General features: G+C 32.6%; 1 protein-coding gene across 2 annotated transcripts in view; it reads right to left on the reverse strand.

Annotated features, from left to right (window-relative positions):
- The window catches only part of LOC111425800 (collagen XV/XVIII-type protein multiplexin), a 182115-nt gene that overhangs the window by 28914 nt on the left and 135464 nt on the right, over nt 1–17737 (reverse strand). The window lies entirely within an intron of this gene.

The following is a 17737-nucleotide window of genomic DNA, read 5'->3' on the forward strand; positions in this document are numbered from 1 at the left end:
TATAGTTGGGAAATAATTTTTTTAATAAAATTGTTAAATTACAAAGAATAAAGAATTTCTGAAAAAATTAATCAATAATTTACTTGAAAAAATTTTAATCACAATAAATATTTAGATTTGCTTCAAGCACGATTTTATTAACGATTAAAATCTTTATTAGAAACCGATAAACAATATATTTCAAGAAAGTGGAAGAGGTAGATTAAATAAAATTATTATAGATAAAATTACTTGGAACCGATTATCTTTGAGTTGCTTTATGTATACCTGAACTACAGTAAAGAAGAATGTGATAAGTGTCGAATTTTTGCGTAAAGTAGTGGTGATTACAATTTAGAGATGGTGATATTAATGCGATGTAAATTCAACCTTGCTTTAATGCTCCAAATTTGGATTTTCAAATTTTTTACACAACCTAGAAAAAAAATTAGAAATTTGAAATGATTTCAAATTGTTTCTCAAAAAGTAATCGAGATATCAAATAACGGGTTTCACCATTAAAAGTCACGAAAATGATCAAACAACACTGTAAATTTGTTGGCCAATCTGAGTACGCCAATCTTAACCTGAAACAGTAAAAGTAGTGTTTGAGGTAGGGCTGTGGATGAGCTCATAACAGAACACCTACAGTTATGGTTAACATATACCATGGATATAAAGGGACTACTAAATAGTGTTAATGACAAAGAAGATGAGAAGGTTAACACTTTTCTTACTTCTTTAACTTAACACATATAGCATCATTAGGTAAAACGTAGCAGCAATAAATGAATAGATAGAATATTGCAAGAGAGATCTATCCATGGATTTTAGATGGATTTCGAATTTATGGAAAATCACCATGACACAGCTGTGTCTTCTTTGAATCCGAGAACATGTCGAGATATAATGCAGTTTCTCATCTGTAGATGGAATTCGAACTGATAGGCCGATAAAATACTTGTTATATGTTATTCTACGGAAATTAATAAAATTACAGAAATAATTTCAGGGAGCAAATTCGTAGATAGTTATTAGTTGGCTTATCTTGGACATGCATTGCTTTGGAGATCGATTGGGTTGCATTGGAGTTTACTTTATGGTTGAGAGTTGCCGAACGGTTGAGATGGCCTGCTTTGGAGTCAACTTGTTTTATAGTTAAGATACGTTGTGGTTGAGTTGCTTTGAAGTTTGATTGGCTTGCTTTAGAATTGGATTACGTTGCGGTTAAGTTCTTTTGAGGTTGTGTTATCTTGTTTTGGTACTTTATGATTACTTTATGGTTAAGTTGTTTTAACGTTTGTTTATATTTAGGTTACATATTTTACTATGTTACGCATTCGTTTGAAAACACTCATCTATGATTGTGAGTATCTTTTTATGTTTGACTGAGAGAGAAGGTAATCTCTCTCTCCAACATATACCATTTCTCAATTATATCAGCATACTATCAAGATTACTTCTTCTTTTCTTTCTTCTCTTCCCCAGCGTGCCCCTATCGTGGTGTTGGAGATATAGATGGCATCGGGTCCATCTTTTGAACTTTTCCCTCTCCCAAGTAAGACCCTTGATTTGACGTGGCCAAACCAGGACAGCTGTCTATCCTCAATCATACGGCCGAATACGACTGTTCCGTACTCTACTTCGTCGTGTCTTTCCTGCCAACCCAACCCAACGCTTCGGAGGAATTTCATTTGAACCGCATTAACCCTACTAATGTCCATTCTATTTGCAGTCCAGCTTTCCCTGCCATAAGTATAGGCTCAATAACCCGGCTTGTCTCAGCCTTCCGGCTTACTTCATTCTTTCCAAATACACACCGACTCATGGCATAGTAAGCCTTGGTAACCTTGTCCACTCTGTTCCTGACCGATTCATTAAGCTTTCCCGTCTGGTGGATTGCAGTGCCCAGATATTGATAGCTGCTGAGCTGGGTGAATGTTATCCACCTGTTTCTTTGTCCTCGTTACAGCCATAACTTGACTCTTCACCTCATTGGAGACTCTTCTTCTCTAATACTTTCCAGATCTCTTGCCTTAGTCCCTCATCAAAAGCAGAGTGCATATTCAAGAAAGCCAGGTATGTAGATTTCCCTCTGCTCATCCACTTATCAGTAATACGCGCAGGGAGAAAATCAGAACTTGTGTTTGTCGTCCTGGTCTAAAATACACCTGGTGCTTTCAGTTCTTCTTCAGTGCAAGTCCTTAGGCGCCTCTCCACGATTCTGGAGTACAGTTTTGCAATCACATTAATGAGGAATATTGCCCTGTAGTTTTCATAGCGTTGAGTCCCCTTTCTTGTATATAGGGATAATTATGTTTCTTTGCCAATCTGCTGGTATCCGCCTTACTGTTGAGATTACGATGTTGTAATTTGGCCCCACTGAGAACTTTTCTGGAGCTTTTCTTCAACGTGCCATTTCAATATAACGCAGATCCCACCCTGATGCGGGCCGTTTGCAGAACGACATTCCCAGTTCTTAATTTAATGATTTTTTATTTTCGAGTGTCTATACATTCACTGAGGAAAAGTTTGGAGCTACAACCTGCTCTCCATCTTTATGGTCATCCATAGAGGTATTAATAGTCCCAAGTGGACAGTTTTCTAATTGTTTTTGTCTCACAACATTCATACCATCTCGATAGAGGCTATATTAGCTGTTTTCGAGCATATTTCTTGCGCAGTTCAACTTGAATCACTAAATTTTTTAGTGTCAGTACTTTCAAAGCTGATACTAATAAATTATTAATTGTAACAAGTTTACTATTGGTCTAAAAAAATCGGTGATATTGATTTTTCTCAAAAAACGTCAAGAGTTTACATTTGTTAATCAATTCCATAATCTATTTCGTGAATCGGCCAAAAGCATGGTTGAATTTTTAATAAAGACAATTTAACCGATAGATAATAAAATAATTGTCATAATCTCGGTGTTTCCAGCATATTGGCATTAACGGAATCTTATGAGACTCTAATCGAATGCTAATCAAGGTTCAACCTGATTTTAATCGATTGTTAACTCTGGGTTAGGGTTGCAATAAATCAAAAATGGATTTCACAAAAGATTAATCAAGCACTACATTCATCGACTAATAGCATCATTTAATACCGTTAAATAAATGTTAATATCGAAAATAAATATTCTTCAGTATTCGCCTTTATGTAAAATTTGTATGCATTTAATACATTTACGTGATGTGGATCACGATGTTGCCGTCTAGATTCCCATTCTAACATTTCTCGGTAAACAGTAATTGCAAACTTCAAGAAGAGATCTTAAGCTGCATGAGTTGCAAGTAGATAAGCTGAAATGCGGAAATCGTTCCTTATCCAGGTTTGAAGGGTGAATTTCCGTTTACGAATCATCCCAGCGTTTTAGAATTCATGTACACAATATCAGCGGACAAAGGGTTCCGCGTCGTCAATATCTCGACGTTTATTATTAAATCGGAACGGAGTAAATAAGATAAACCTGGACCAGGAAGGATGCCCGCGTTTAACAGTCCCTGTGCCTTTGTTACACATGGTACATACGTAAGTTGCATAGAGATTACCTATGAGACCGGCATTTCCAATGGTTTGCGATCGATGAAAGCACGTTCCTTGCTGTGTGAAACTCTCACGAAACGACGACAGACACAATAAGTTAAAATTTTCGGAAGGAAACGAGGGAATCGTTTGAGATTTTCAAGGGACGGTTAAGAAGAGAAGGCGATTTGGGATTTAAGATCGTTAGGAAGCAATCTGGGAGACGTTTTTTGGAGATTGGGGATTTTAAATTTTATCTCTCCTTCATCTTCTTGGGCAGCAACGAGTAAGATGTCTAAAGCTTTTTCAATGAAATATTTTAATAATTAAAAATCGTATAAGAAGTAATATTTCGGGGAAATAATAATTAAAAGATGAAACAAAGAATATTCTTGTCGTCGAAATACAAAAGAAAATTGCTGCTGGATTCGGAGCAATATTACGAACCTGGTTGAAAAGTCGAATATTAAAATGTCAGGAATGAGATGAGAGGCATTATATAAAAATTCTTAAGGTTTAAAATTGTTGAGCAACGAGTTAGATAACATTTTTTTATCCCCACTATACATCAATTTTATTTTTCAAAGCAATATATACTTGAATCACGTACATCTGGACCGAACTTTTTTATCTGTAGTTTTGCGTCAGCACCACTCGTCTATGAAAATCAAACGTCCATAAAACTTTATGTCTGCTATTTCATATCGACGAGTATTATTGAATTTTCAGTAGTAAAAACTGCAGAAGGAGGAAAGGGGTTCAGGCATCGATTTGCTTTTTATGACGAAAAGGAGCTTTGGGTTTCGACGAATCCAATACATGATTTCCACGTGATATCATGTTGAATGTATTAAATGAAACAAGTTTTATTTTTGCTATTTCAATTATGCAAGATTGAACAAAGCTCGTGGAGGTTTCAAAATAGTTAATGTTTATTATTGATTTATTTTCATCTGGTTTCTCGCCAAAACCTTAAATTTCTTTGAAACAAGCAGCAAGTGTGTAACATTTTATTAAAGAAGTATTATATTTATTGCTAAATATAAATCCAAATTAATTACGTGTACGTTAATGATTAACAAATTTTAATTAATTAGACTTTGGTGTGGTTAAATGCAAATTATGCTTCATCTTGAAATACAATGTCAATGTTAAACTAATTAAGAAGTAAACAAATTCTGCATTATCAACTACAATAAATTTGGAAATTTTCCATATACAAGTATTTATAAAAGATTTTGTAGGAACTTTAGTTAATTATTAAACTAATTATGTGATAACTTGTTAAAATATAAAACTACTTTTATGATTTTAACACCAAAATAGGAAAAATATATCATGGATTAAAAACGAAGGAGTTGAGTTTGCTTAAGAGATTTTTTGAGTGGTTTATTCAAACGAAAATCGCTGCGGAGGTTTGAAAGGGTTCGAAATTTTTAATCCGGGAGTCCTATTAACTCCTTCTTCTAAGGATATCAAGTGGTTTTGAGTTGGTTGGGTGTCTGGGAGAACCTTTTTAACATTTTGCCATTATGATAACCCTCCCGCTAGTAGGGTATGAATTAAAAACGATTTACTATTGTACCAAAACGATATCGTTAATATTATTACATGATGCGTACAAAGTTCTCTGAAAACAAAATTTATTTTAAACTCCACTTAAATTATATTTTTAATATTATCCAGAAATATAAAGCGAAATGATCACGTGAACTAAATAACATCGCAATATCAAAGAGAATTTGTGATTAACTTGAAATAATTTTTAATTACAACAACTAACAAATTAAGCTGAAACTCAATTAACTTCAGAACAGAGCAAGTGGATTTACCAGGATGTTCAGCTTTCGATCCAAAATTATAAAAAATAATCGTGTATTAAAATGGAAATAACTAAAAATCACATCTTTATGAACAACTACATTAAATAATACAATTCATAAGTTTGTTAAAATAAAGTGCAAAAATCCATTTAAATTCGATATTAGAAAGCAGTTTTCATTCATCTACTTTAAAATGTGTTCTGAAAAGGTTGGCCACATCATGTTTGGTCGAGAGTAAAGTCTATTAATTTCGGTGTTCAAGCCATTTTAATCAAGTTGGTGGTTAAAAGCCCTGTTTAGATAAGATCTAATGAACGCAAATTTAGTAGAATAATGGAAGGAATTAAATGGGGTTATAATATCATAATGATGTATTCAAACCAAAGTAATAATTTGATTCCGCAGTTTCTGCATACCATGACTTCTACTTCACTCCAATTATTTCAACTACCATCTTTATTTCAGTTTTTATATTACCATTACCTTAGTTTTATTAATAATTCAACTTATTAGTTTGTAGTATAAGAAGAAACAGTTAATCTCTGAAATAACTCCATCCATAAGATGGTAAATTTTGGTAGGTATAGAACAATATCCTAGAACTAGAGTTGTAAAAATGGAACGGTATTGTTTCAGTTCATTCGGCGATGGTTCGAAATATTGTAAGAAGTAATAATTTTCATAACAGAGACATTCAAGTTTCGTAACGAAATACAAAGAAGTAAGTTCGCAAGCTTTCTGGGACAATGTTTCATTAAATGACAAAAGAACACCAAACAAATTGATTTCTACTATAAAACATAACTGATTGTTATCTCACTCATAACTGAGTGAGATAATAAAGGCCTGCAGTATATAGTGCTCGCTGATATGTGTTTATAAAATTTAAAGCAGCCAGTTATAAAAATGGGTTCACTTCAGGGATGGAATTTTTATAAAGGCGATGATAAAGGCAAAGATTTTTTGCTCTAAAAGCAGACCTCCAAAGTCGAGTTGGATCAACTAAATGTATTAACATGATTAATAACAACTTTAATAATACATTTTTAAATAAGTTAATAACACAACTAAGTGGTTGGCTCACTTATTACCTATAATCTGGATAAGTTGTATAGAAGGGATTTTCATCAGGCTAAGAAAAACCAAGAACGATGTTACAAAATATTAAAGATAATGTCGAGGGATGCCAGAGAAGATATAGAGAAGCAAATTTCAAATATAGTTTTGAAGGAAACTAGAAACGATGTTAAGAAATCAGAGAAATATTAACTAGGAGCAATATTGGCAGATATTATAAAGGATGTGGTAGGCGTGAGATGTTGATGTGAGAGATAAGATTGAGAATGGTCGGGGATGATATTGAACACACCTAGAAATAATGTTAAAACAAGACGACCAAGATATTGAGAAGTATTAACTTTACAGAAAACCAGGGACTATATTAATGCATATCATAGATGATATTGCAAAAAGTCAGAGATAATGTTGAGAAAGATCAGGAACAATATTGAGAGATGACAGGGAGATGTCGGATAAGGAAGGTTGAGGAGATTTCAAAGGACACAGGGAATGGTATGAAGATGGAAGAGGAAGAGCATGATTGATGTTAGGAGATGTTAAAGGGAGATTGGAAACAATGCTAAGATCAAGTATCGTGTACGATGTTGAGGGATGTCAGTGATGATACCGAAAAGACCAGGAATAATATTGGGAGATGTTACTAAGTGTCCGAAAGGATACTGACCAAGGCTATAAACGATATTAAAATCAGAACCAATGCTGAACATTAAGAAACATTTCGAGGAAGACCAAGAACAGTGTTAACATTTATCATAAGCGATCTTAAGTAACGTCAGAATTGATGCCAAAGAATATCAGAGACGATGTTGAGAGATATTAACGACGAGGTTTACAGAAACGATAAAGGAAATCAGTATTTATATAAACATATTTCAAAGTTAACATTGGCTAGCTGATTACCTATTGTATTACTGCCAAAATTGCTATTTTGGCCCAATTGGCCCAATAATTAGGGTTTATCGCCACCTAGGCCTTCCCGATTTCCGCTTTCAGCCTCTCTTATTATCCCAATCTCCTAATTTCAGGTTTCTTTACAAATTGCCCTCTGAATGTTGCTTATCCAAGTAACCTTTGATCTTTCTCACTTCCTCCTTTCTGTCGGTAGTTACTGAAAGTACGTTTTGGAATTTTTTGTTTTGGCATTCTCTCAACTCTCGATTCCCTGGCTGATCTTCACCAGTAATGCATCTAATAATCTTTATTCAAGGTTCCGTCTTAACTCCAAAGTTTCACTTCCATATAAGACGACGTTTTAAAGACCGTGGAATATTATTTATTTTTATGCTGTGTAATGAAATAACTACTTGGTCATCAGCAAAGTGAAGTTATATCTTCTGTGAGTTGTATCATTTCTTCAATATTTCGTTCAAATAAAGTTTTAAAGCGTGTTGGGGACAAGCGGCAACCCTGTCTAAGGCCTTTAGTCACTGGAAAGGTTGGTGCGATATTTTCCAATTATACTCTGGAGTAGGACATTCATATAATTCTTCAATTGCACTTATTGCTGTGCAATTAATTGGTGATATTTCTAATACTTGCCACAGTTTTCTTATCAAGACAGTGTATGCTTAGTATGCTTGGTAAGGTCTACAAACACTTTGTGGACATCTCGATTGATTTCTGTCTTTTCCTCATTTATTTGATTTATACAAACGATTGTTGTTCCATAACATGTGCATAAAATTTATTTTCAATTATGTTTCTTAACATCTTACCGTATACTCTGCTAAACGTTATAGTCACTGAAATGCATCGTCTCTAGTTTTGGTAGTCGTTTCTGATTCGTTTTTTATGAATTTGTGTAAAGAAAGTCTTTTTCCAAATTTATCCAAAATTAATTAATTAGAAATTATATAGAAATTTATTCTTAAATTATTGTTTACTACATGTAAACGTTTTTGGTTAAATGGTATAAGTTCCAAACTATATCGAACAGAAAGGTTTGTTGAATACGGCGTATTTGAAAAGAATAAAACGACTACGCTAGTAATTTATAAGGAAAAATTCACTTCACGTACGTACAATTTAAAAAGACACCTTGAAAAGTTGCATTCTAATCTCGGCTTTTCATCTTAGGAACACATTTTTTACTAAAGAAAAAAGAAACTTATTCGCAAACCAATGATTTAAAAATATTTTTGATTCCAGAAAAAGAATATTAATGTAGCTAGTTTTCAAGTAGCCCATTGCATTGTCACGGAAAACCTCTTTCAGAAGGAGAGTTTATGGAACAAGCGTTTTTACAATGTGGTGCTATTTCGTTAGTAGATTTCTTTAAAATCTGCTAACGATATTTACACTTAGCATATCTTTGTAGAACGTTTGATTACATTTGATTGTATACCTAAAGCAGACGAAAAAAAAAATTACTACATGAAACTTTGTTACTACAACGATGTTGGAACATGTTAAATACATCTCTAATAATTACAAGTAGTTTATGAGTCAATATGAATACCTAGCAGAGTATTACAAATACATCGAATACAAGTTTATTGGTGGAAAAACGAATACATTTATCTGATACAAAAGCACAAATTAAAAATCGATTGTTGCAAAAAAAACGTAAAAGAATTTTATTGAAGCGAACCAATACAGACTTTTTGTTGGTGTCGACAAATAAACGAGAAATATATACGAATCGACGAAAGAGGCGTACATCAATTTGTTAAAGAATATTTTGTTGCACTCATTTTAGATATTTTTACAAATTGTTACATCACATTCTATTGATTCTTAAAAGAAAAGTAACACAACAAATACAGAAGATGCCGTTTCCTTCTGAGACTGATAAAATAGAAGGACGTAAACGAGTTTCAACTGCACCACATTGCAAACCGCGATCTACGACGGTACAAAAGAGTCTATTCTACCAGTCACGTAACTGCAGGAAGATAATTTAGTTCCCGTGTCTTATCTTTACGGACGGCCATAGAACATTACATAGCAAAGAACAACAAAACATTCAGAACAAAACTTGTATTAATTTAGTTTTCATTCGGAGAAAAAAACGTTATCTCCTGAAAGCCAACGATTTTTTATCAAGATTTACAAGTTAATTTCAATCTCGATATTCGAATTAAATCATGTCACGTTTTTGATTACTTTTTAATTCCTGAATTTTCAAGTATTGAATGATGTCAATCAACAATGATTTTAAAAAATTGAAAAAAAGAATTATTTCGAATAAAGGATGGGGGGAGCTAGAATCTATTAAAATCACCCTCAAAAAAATAATTAACTTGATCCTGCAGGTGGCAGCTTATAAAAAAAAGGATCTACGATAATCGATCCTCATTAAAAAATCATAACAGCTTTTGAATTAGCTTTTTCTTCAACCGCAAGTCCTCCAGTGCTACACACAATACCAGTAATCTCAACATCCCTACTTTTTTTCTTTTTCTCTCTTATTCCTCGTGCGTAAAACCACGGCTCTTCTTTAAATCTAATTAAAGGATCCCTTCCTTTATCCTGAACTAGAAACGAGAGCTCGTTTTTAATTGAATTTCTTTTTGTCGTCTTTCCACGAATTCAACAAACTTAAGTTATATGTCAAAATAAGATTGTCGTTAAAAAAGATTTGTTTTTATATTAATACTATTATATTCATTTATAGTTACTACAATGAAAATAACTTTCTAATTGTAGTTAATGTACCTAAACCAAACGAAACGGTGATCATCCAAATAGATCCTTCGTTATTCCATCGTTATGATATCAAACGAAGAGCTTTGAAGGTACGTTACTACCACAAAGTTAATACAACTGACGTACAGGTTTGTTTGTAACTGGCAAACATATGCCTTCGGTATGCATACAGACATTAGCTGTATGCGGTGTGCTTTCGATGTTGCTCGCTTAGTTATTGCATTTGGGATAAATTGGTTTGAAGTTCCTCTCTACGAGTGTATGTAGGCTAAATTGTAAAAAGCTAAAAAAAATTAGTTGAAAATTTTTATTTACAATAAATTGTAATAATAATAATTTAAACAATAATATTACAAATGTTAAAAATAAATACATTTTTTCAGTCTGATTTGTATTATTTTTGCTAAGCTGAGTTCAAAAAAATAATAAAAAGTTAACTAATTTTAACTATTTTAATAAATATTATTATGATAATTATTGATAGAGATATCTTATTTATGAATTATGTGATTGTTACGAAATACATATTATAAGATTTTCAACAACTCCTCGAATCTGGATCTTGTCGACGTAATAATGTTGGCAGTTACATTGCAAAGTTCATATAAACAATAACACTGAGACTATTAAATCCATTTCAAGCAAACTTCATCTATATCAAAATTTTGATTACATCTTGAGCAATTATATTTCCATATAGTGAACCTGTTTAAGAAGTAAAAACTGGACTGAAGAATTTTGCAATTACTGAAATACTAAATATTTTGTAAATATAGGTGAAAACGGTTAGGATATAGATTTTATGAATAATATAAGTGTCGGCTTTTACAATAAGATCATAACAATTTTGTAGATTGATGTTTTCAGGTTTGATATTGACCCTGAGCCTAACATTTTTAACTTGTAGGGTTGGGTTGGGTCAGAATGTTCTGCCATCTAATGCGACAGAACACTCTCTAAGAGGTTGATCGATTCCCTATCTTTTATTGGTTAACAAACTACGTCATAAAGTGAAAAAAAAAATCAAATGACACTCATTCTTGATTATCGTTACTTCAATATCATGGAGCCACTGGAGAACGCAAGCATAATTAGGTACTAATATGTATATTTCAAATAACATTCCATGGAATATTCAAACAATAGATTCCTTCTAAACCAGGGAAGTATGAGATAAACTGTTGGGTACCCTGTGAGATAATATAATTATAATTAATACTTATAATTGCCAAATATACCTACATTTGGAGACCCTGGAGCCTGGAGTTCTGAAAGACTCCAAAATTATGAAAAAGGGAGAAAAAGCGCATTTGATTATTAGAATTATAATTCGTTCAATGAAACGCTTTTTATACAATAAAAATAAGGCAGGGCTTAGATGAAAACTTAAATGTGTATAACATTGACACCCACACTATTACACGACTGCATTGATCTCGATTTTGGGCTAAATTGCCCCAGTTCTGCACTTGCAGGACAGTCCCCTTGGGCTCCCTCTTAGTGGATGGCTCACGGGTGTTTGAGTGCATTCTGCATACATGTCCCAGTCACCACAGCCTTTGGGCTTTAATCTACGTTGATAGTTCTGGTCCTTTCTGCAGTTTTTTATCTCGTAGTTTTTTAATTGTCTCCATCTTCCCAGGTTTGTATCATATTTTGGCCCATATATTCATAAAATTTACATTAAGGTATAATATTTGTAAAAGCAGCTGGTTTGTCCATAAAAGGTCTAGTAGAACTATGACTTAACTGGCGTTAACTCAGGGTAAGATGAATAATTATGACTGGAACAGACCATCTAGTAATGGTGAGGGAATTGACTACTACGCCATAGCACAGAATGACCAAAGATTGTGAAGATGTGACGATTTCCATCAAAGGATATCTACTGTACATCTAAAACAACCTTTAATAGTAGATATGTTAGAATAGATTTTTTGTTTCTATCATAATATAAGTGTAATGGACATTAGAATATTTAAATCTAAACTATTCCAAGCTTATTTAACACTCATTGATTCAAAACAACTTTTCAAACTAAAAACGTGATATATTAAAACAAAATTATTTAATTGAAAAGACAAGAGATTTATGAATATAAAAAGAACGGTTATATAAGGAAAACGTAAGTTTATGCAAAAATGGCCACGAAATGTTAACTTTACTTAATTCACTGTCCACACATTTAGAAATAAAATCGATAAAGTTTAAATTAGGTTGCCATCACGTTTCGATATTTTTTCTATTTTTTTGTTTGTAGATGTTACATTTTCTAGTCCTTTTTGAAAATCGAATCGAAGAAACTGAACTAACAGCAAACTCGAGTCCATCGTAACAAGAACGAAACGTGTTAGGTCAGGACTTATTTAACGTCACCTCAGTTTTGTGTCGTGCTGTCGTACACAGTTACTCGCAATGAACATTTAAGAGGATTTCCGGAGAAATGTCGCCTGTCCGCAGGAGTACACGGACGAAAAGGAGTACCAAGGCGTATTGTTCCTGTAGTGTTGTACCGTTTCGAACACAACATTTCTCCGGTTTGAGTTTTAAGTGTAGGACTATTAAGAATTTAAAAATATATATATATATTGATATTGGAATTACGTAGTTCTTTTTCATTGATTTTTTTATAAAGAGATTTTTCTTGGGTTGAGTACATATCAATTTTCACGTAATCTCCACTGAACGTACGCCGGCTAAAATTAGATTAGAAGCGTTCTCGGCGGTAAAGCACTTTCTAAAAGGGGGTCATTAATAATTTTCCACTATTTTCCTTCTAGCTAAGAAAATTACCTAATTTGTTTAACGTAGACCCCACCTCGTTTTGGCTTTAAAACTAAAAATTTACGATATTTCATTCTATTTTTATGTTAGTTGGTTCTTATAGCCGCAGTAAAAAGATACGATTTTTCATAAAAGTAAATGGAAATTTGCACTTTATAAATTATTAATAATTACAATGTAAACCGTAAATTTATACAGTTAAAATCAGGGACGATCACGATTACACGAAATAGATATCATTAATAATAAAGTTTTGAACGAAAATCTGGTTTCACAAAGATTAATCATTCAAACTTGACTTAAGACTTGATCCTTCTTTTGCTATTTTTGATGGTTTGGTTGAAAGAGAAAGATGGATTAAGAATGAGAGAGAGAGAGAGAGAGAGAAGAGAATAAGTGGGTGTGGAAAGAATCCAGGTAGTTTAATTGAAATTTCAGGTACCCGAGATTTATGCGAGAGTCGACTCGCATTAGCTTGGTCACTGTTGAATTCGAATGGGGTGGTGGTATGTAAATTCACGTAAAGATATGCGTTCGTTCGACTTTTGACCGAACCGCGCGTCTGCAAGTTGCGGTTAGAATGATTTTAGTCGGGGTACAAAACTTATCCTTGGGTTAGGATAAAGTCCACACAGAACATTGAGCTTAATTTCCACATTGTTACCAGTGGAGTTATTGTTATCCGGATGTCACAGTGATATAAATCATTTACGTGAATTGTAACTGACAGGCGTTCAAAACTGTATATTATTATAAAATTGGTGGCAATATGTGTTTAGTTACAAAACTACTCAATCATTTTTCGTATAATCAATAAATGTGGGAACATTTGTCTTGTAAATGTTTCCGAAACAATTCAAATAAAAAGAATAATTGTGATAAATTTATTAGAAGGTATACACAGTGTCTAAATTACTACTATTTAATTACTTTTAATTCCGAATATAAATCTTATTAATAAAATGTTTTTTTCAAAGTTGAATAGGCCAAAAAAAATAAATAGATATTAAAGGCATGTTTTGGACACGTTTTCATTTTGAGATGAAACATTTTTCGTTTTTGTTGTAGATAAAATTTGCAAAACACTAAAAACTTTCAAAATCATAATAATATTACTTCGAAGCGCAACTGAATGATTTATATCCCTGATATCCCTTTTGTTTTCTTTTTTGCGACTTTTGTTTGTCCGGTTTGCCCCTCTGACCTTTTTCGCAAAACCAGTCATTGGTGGACACTGGAACATCACAAAAAGCAGGTGAAACCAGCTTTTATTATAGCTAAAACCTCTAAATAAACTTCGACTGGAGCTGCTATAAAAGCAAACTATCGGAGTTAAAAAGAAATATTCGGAATAGAATGAGAGAGACTAGAAAAGGTTCTGTAATGACGAATTCATCGAGAACGTGTTAAAAAAATTGTATACATCTCAACCAGAACGTTAATGTGTAACGAAGTAAAGTCGCTTGAAATCATGACACCATAACTTAAAAGATTAATTTGATTGAATCGAATCTTTCTTCAGAATGATACATTACTATGTGGTCATACTGAGAGGTGGTTAAAGGAAAGCCAATGGTTCTTAACAATTATCGAAGTCCTTTAACGTAAGGGGTATGTTTTTTATGCATAGACCAGTAGACACCCATAAACATGATTACACCAAAAGGCAAGACCGCACTGACTTCTTAGATATTGTGAGGCGTTGATTGACAATTTTTCTTATACGCTGGTATTATTTGAGAGGATTTAGGTTGAAATTCGATATTATTGGAAACTGCCATAACAGACCAGATAGTTGCAAAGAAACTTTGCCACAGCTACTGAAATTGCGTTATTCCAGTCATTGCTTGTCGAAAGAAGATTACTATCTGGGTATTATTCTAGACTTAAAATTATTGTGCATATCACATACATAGAGTTCACTGCTCTGTTATTATATTAGCTAGTGTAAATCTATTATATGTTATGGTGATACCCAATTTAGTTTCTAAGTTCTTTATTAATTTATAGAGACCTTTATTAATTAAGGGATGAAATTCAAAAAATCATTACAATCACATGAATGGAAATACAGAAATTTATCTCAACACATCCTAAATAATTTTGCTTTGAAATGCTTTACATTTCAAGATGATATTTTAATTAGTTCTTGAGACATGATATTTTTGTAATAAAAGTGCGTACAAAATTAATTTCTGTCAATAATGTGTTGCATTATGTTAAAAAAAAGGGATTGATGAATTCCTGTTTAATGAAATGGAATGGAACAGGCAAACAAAAGATCTGTCTGGTTATAGTTTCGATCGTGCAAAATCACGATGCAGCTAATTTTCCACGAAAAATCTATCGCACTTTCAAACCCTGCCTATATCACTATAGGACAATGAAACTTTTTATTGCTCTCGTTTTTCCATAAAGCTCACAACAGCGGTTTATAACAGCGGTTCCGGATTTGATATTTCGTGAAGCTTTTCCAGATGTTCCACGAATTAATAATTAAATTTGTTAAATGGTAGCCAGTATGAATTGTCTCAGGCTCATTTAGTTTTCAAGTTTGAATCAAGAATGGAGGTATTTTCTATATTTTGTTTGAACAATTCTATAAGAAAAAACTAAATGATTTTTATTTCTTGGCGAAATTGATAGTTTTCTTTAACGTTAACGAATGAGAATCATTTACTTAGATAAATGAACCCACTGTCGAGGTTTTAATTTACCTCCAATTAGCCTAATCTTAAACCCCTCTTAACTAATGGCTCGCTCATTACTCTAGAATTCTTTTTCGAGTAGAGAAAATACCTTCTCTCACAGGATGCTAGGCACCGACAGCGAAAAGATAACAACCTCCATCACGTTAAAGAGAGACGAACGCTGTGACGTTTTCCTGCTCGAGTTAAACCACAACAATTGTAACAAAAGATTCTGTTCTCTTTCGACTCGAACTCGGAGTTTACGTACGTTCGTTGCCTCTTCGGTTTACAGAATGCGAAAAAATCATATTGTGGCGTTAACAAGTGGACGTTTTTAATGTAACAAGCAATATTGATTTTTAAAGCGGTTTTTAACTTTGTACATTTTTTTCACCTGATTTTGCAGTTTTTGACAGGTTAATTTTCCATTTTCAACTTTTTTCGAGAAGTTGGTTTCGATTTCGACTTTGGTTCAACTGAATCAATCAACGAGCTGAAAGTGAATCGGTGTCATATTAACAATGCACTCAATTCGATTTAATATAAAATATGTTGGTATGAAATTATTTTAAGTTTCAAATCCTAAATGGATCTTGCTATATTTGTATTACATTTAGATGGAAGTTTTAAAAAAATGGTTAAATCTATTATTCCATTTATGATTCACTCCTCTATTATTTTTTTTTTGTATAAAACTAGAATTGAATTTAAACTAAACCCCCATTGAAATCCTTCGTTTTTCAATATTTTGTTTATTTGCATTCTATTGATAAAAACGTGTATTTCAATATTGGTAGTAACTGAAAACTGAAACATTGGCGTGTTTCATGTCAATATGTAGATTTTTTAGCCGACAATACCTGGCGTAAAAACTAATCACTTTCACGTTGATAACAATTTTTTCGTTTGCGGTTTACTATTTACATTTACACCATTTTTCTATATTTGTTTCATAAAATTAAAAGAAAATATGTGTTAAATAAAGAAAGAAATATATCGGTTTCATTGCCGAAACGGGGCCATTATTTCCTCTTTTTCCTTGATACATTTAACGTCTGAAAGGCAACAAGTGCCGAGATCATAAATTTCACGTTGATATACGAAGTGTGGAAACGTAGGGGGGAAACGAAAAAGTATTACGTGTGTAATTTTGTCGTTTCCCCACATTCTATCCGCTCCCCCTTTTTCCAGATGGCCTGCTCAGTTTTAGACAGTTCTTCATTCGGAAAGAGATAGCCAGTCATAAAAAGGTAATAACATTTCCCGTCGTTGTTTCTACTCCGTTGAAATCTTTGACAAAGAAAAATAAAAAAGAAGCAAAAACGACACTGGATTTTAAATAAATTGATGCCTTTTTTATTTGAAAGAGATCTAAAATTTTTATAGTTATATATAAAAAAATCGTACAAATTCCATCATTCATTGCGCTCTGGATGATTTTAAAGTGGCAGTGTTCATGATGCAATGAATTTGCAAATGGTATAAAATCTAACATAGGAATATAAATTGAAAACCTTTGAGCTTGTTTTTAAAAATTTCAACTAAACTATTGAAACCGCTTGATAATATTTAAAATAAAAATTGATGTGTGTTTTTTATTCAGGAAAAATGGATGGTAAATACTTTTTTAACTCTCAACAATATACGAACTATATCTAATTCTGTTTTTACGTAATAGTTTTTTATAAACCTTTATTTATTTGGTACTGCACTTTTACAAAAGATTATTTTTTGCAATACAATCAACCTTATATACAGAAGGAAAAATAAAAAAATAATACCATATGCTGATGACGAAGCTCTCGCACATATTATCGATTGTCGTCTAACAAAGTATTCTTACATGAAAACAAGGTTTGGGGCAAAAGCGCGAGGTGCAAATATTTATCCTTCTTATCACCGTATACAAGAAAGTAAATTGCGATGTTACCTGGATGATATAAAAGAAAGCGAACTAGGTGTAAATTTCTTTGCAGAGCGTATTAAACCACACCACAATAAGTTTCATTTTAACAATAAAAAATACCTCAGGACATGATAAAACATAGGAAATGAAGTAAGGAGAAAAGAAGAAGAAATATAAAATTATTTACAGTTTTTGTCGGTCAAAAAACAGAAGTAAGTTATATGTTAGATATGGTTATCATAGACGAGAAGGTTATTAATATTGACGCTAATTTGTTATCAAATAGGTCACATATGTTA

This window comes from Onthophagus taurus, chromosome 1, assembly GCF_036711975.1.
Source record: "Onthophagus taurus isolate NC chromosome 1, IU_Otau_3.0, whole genome shotgun sequence".
Lineage (NCBI taxonomy): Eukaryota > Metazoa > Arthropoda > Insecta > Coleoptera > Scarabaeidae > Onthophagus > Onthophagus taurus.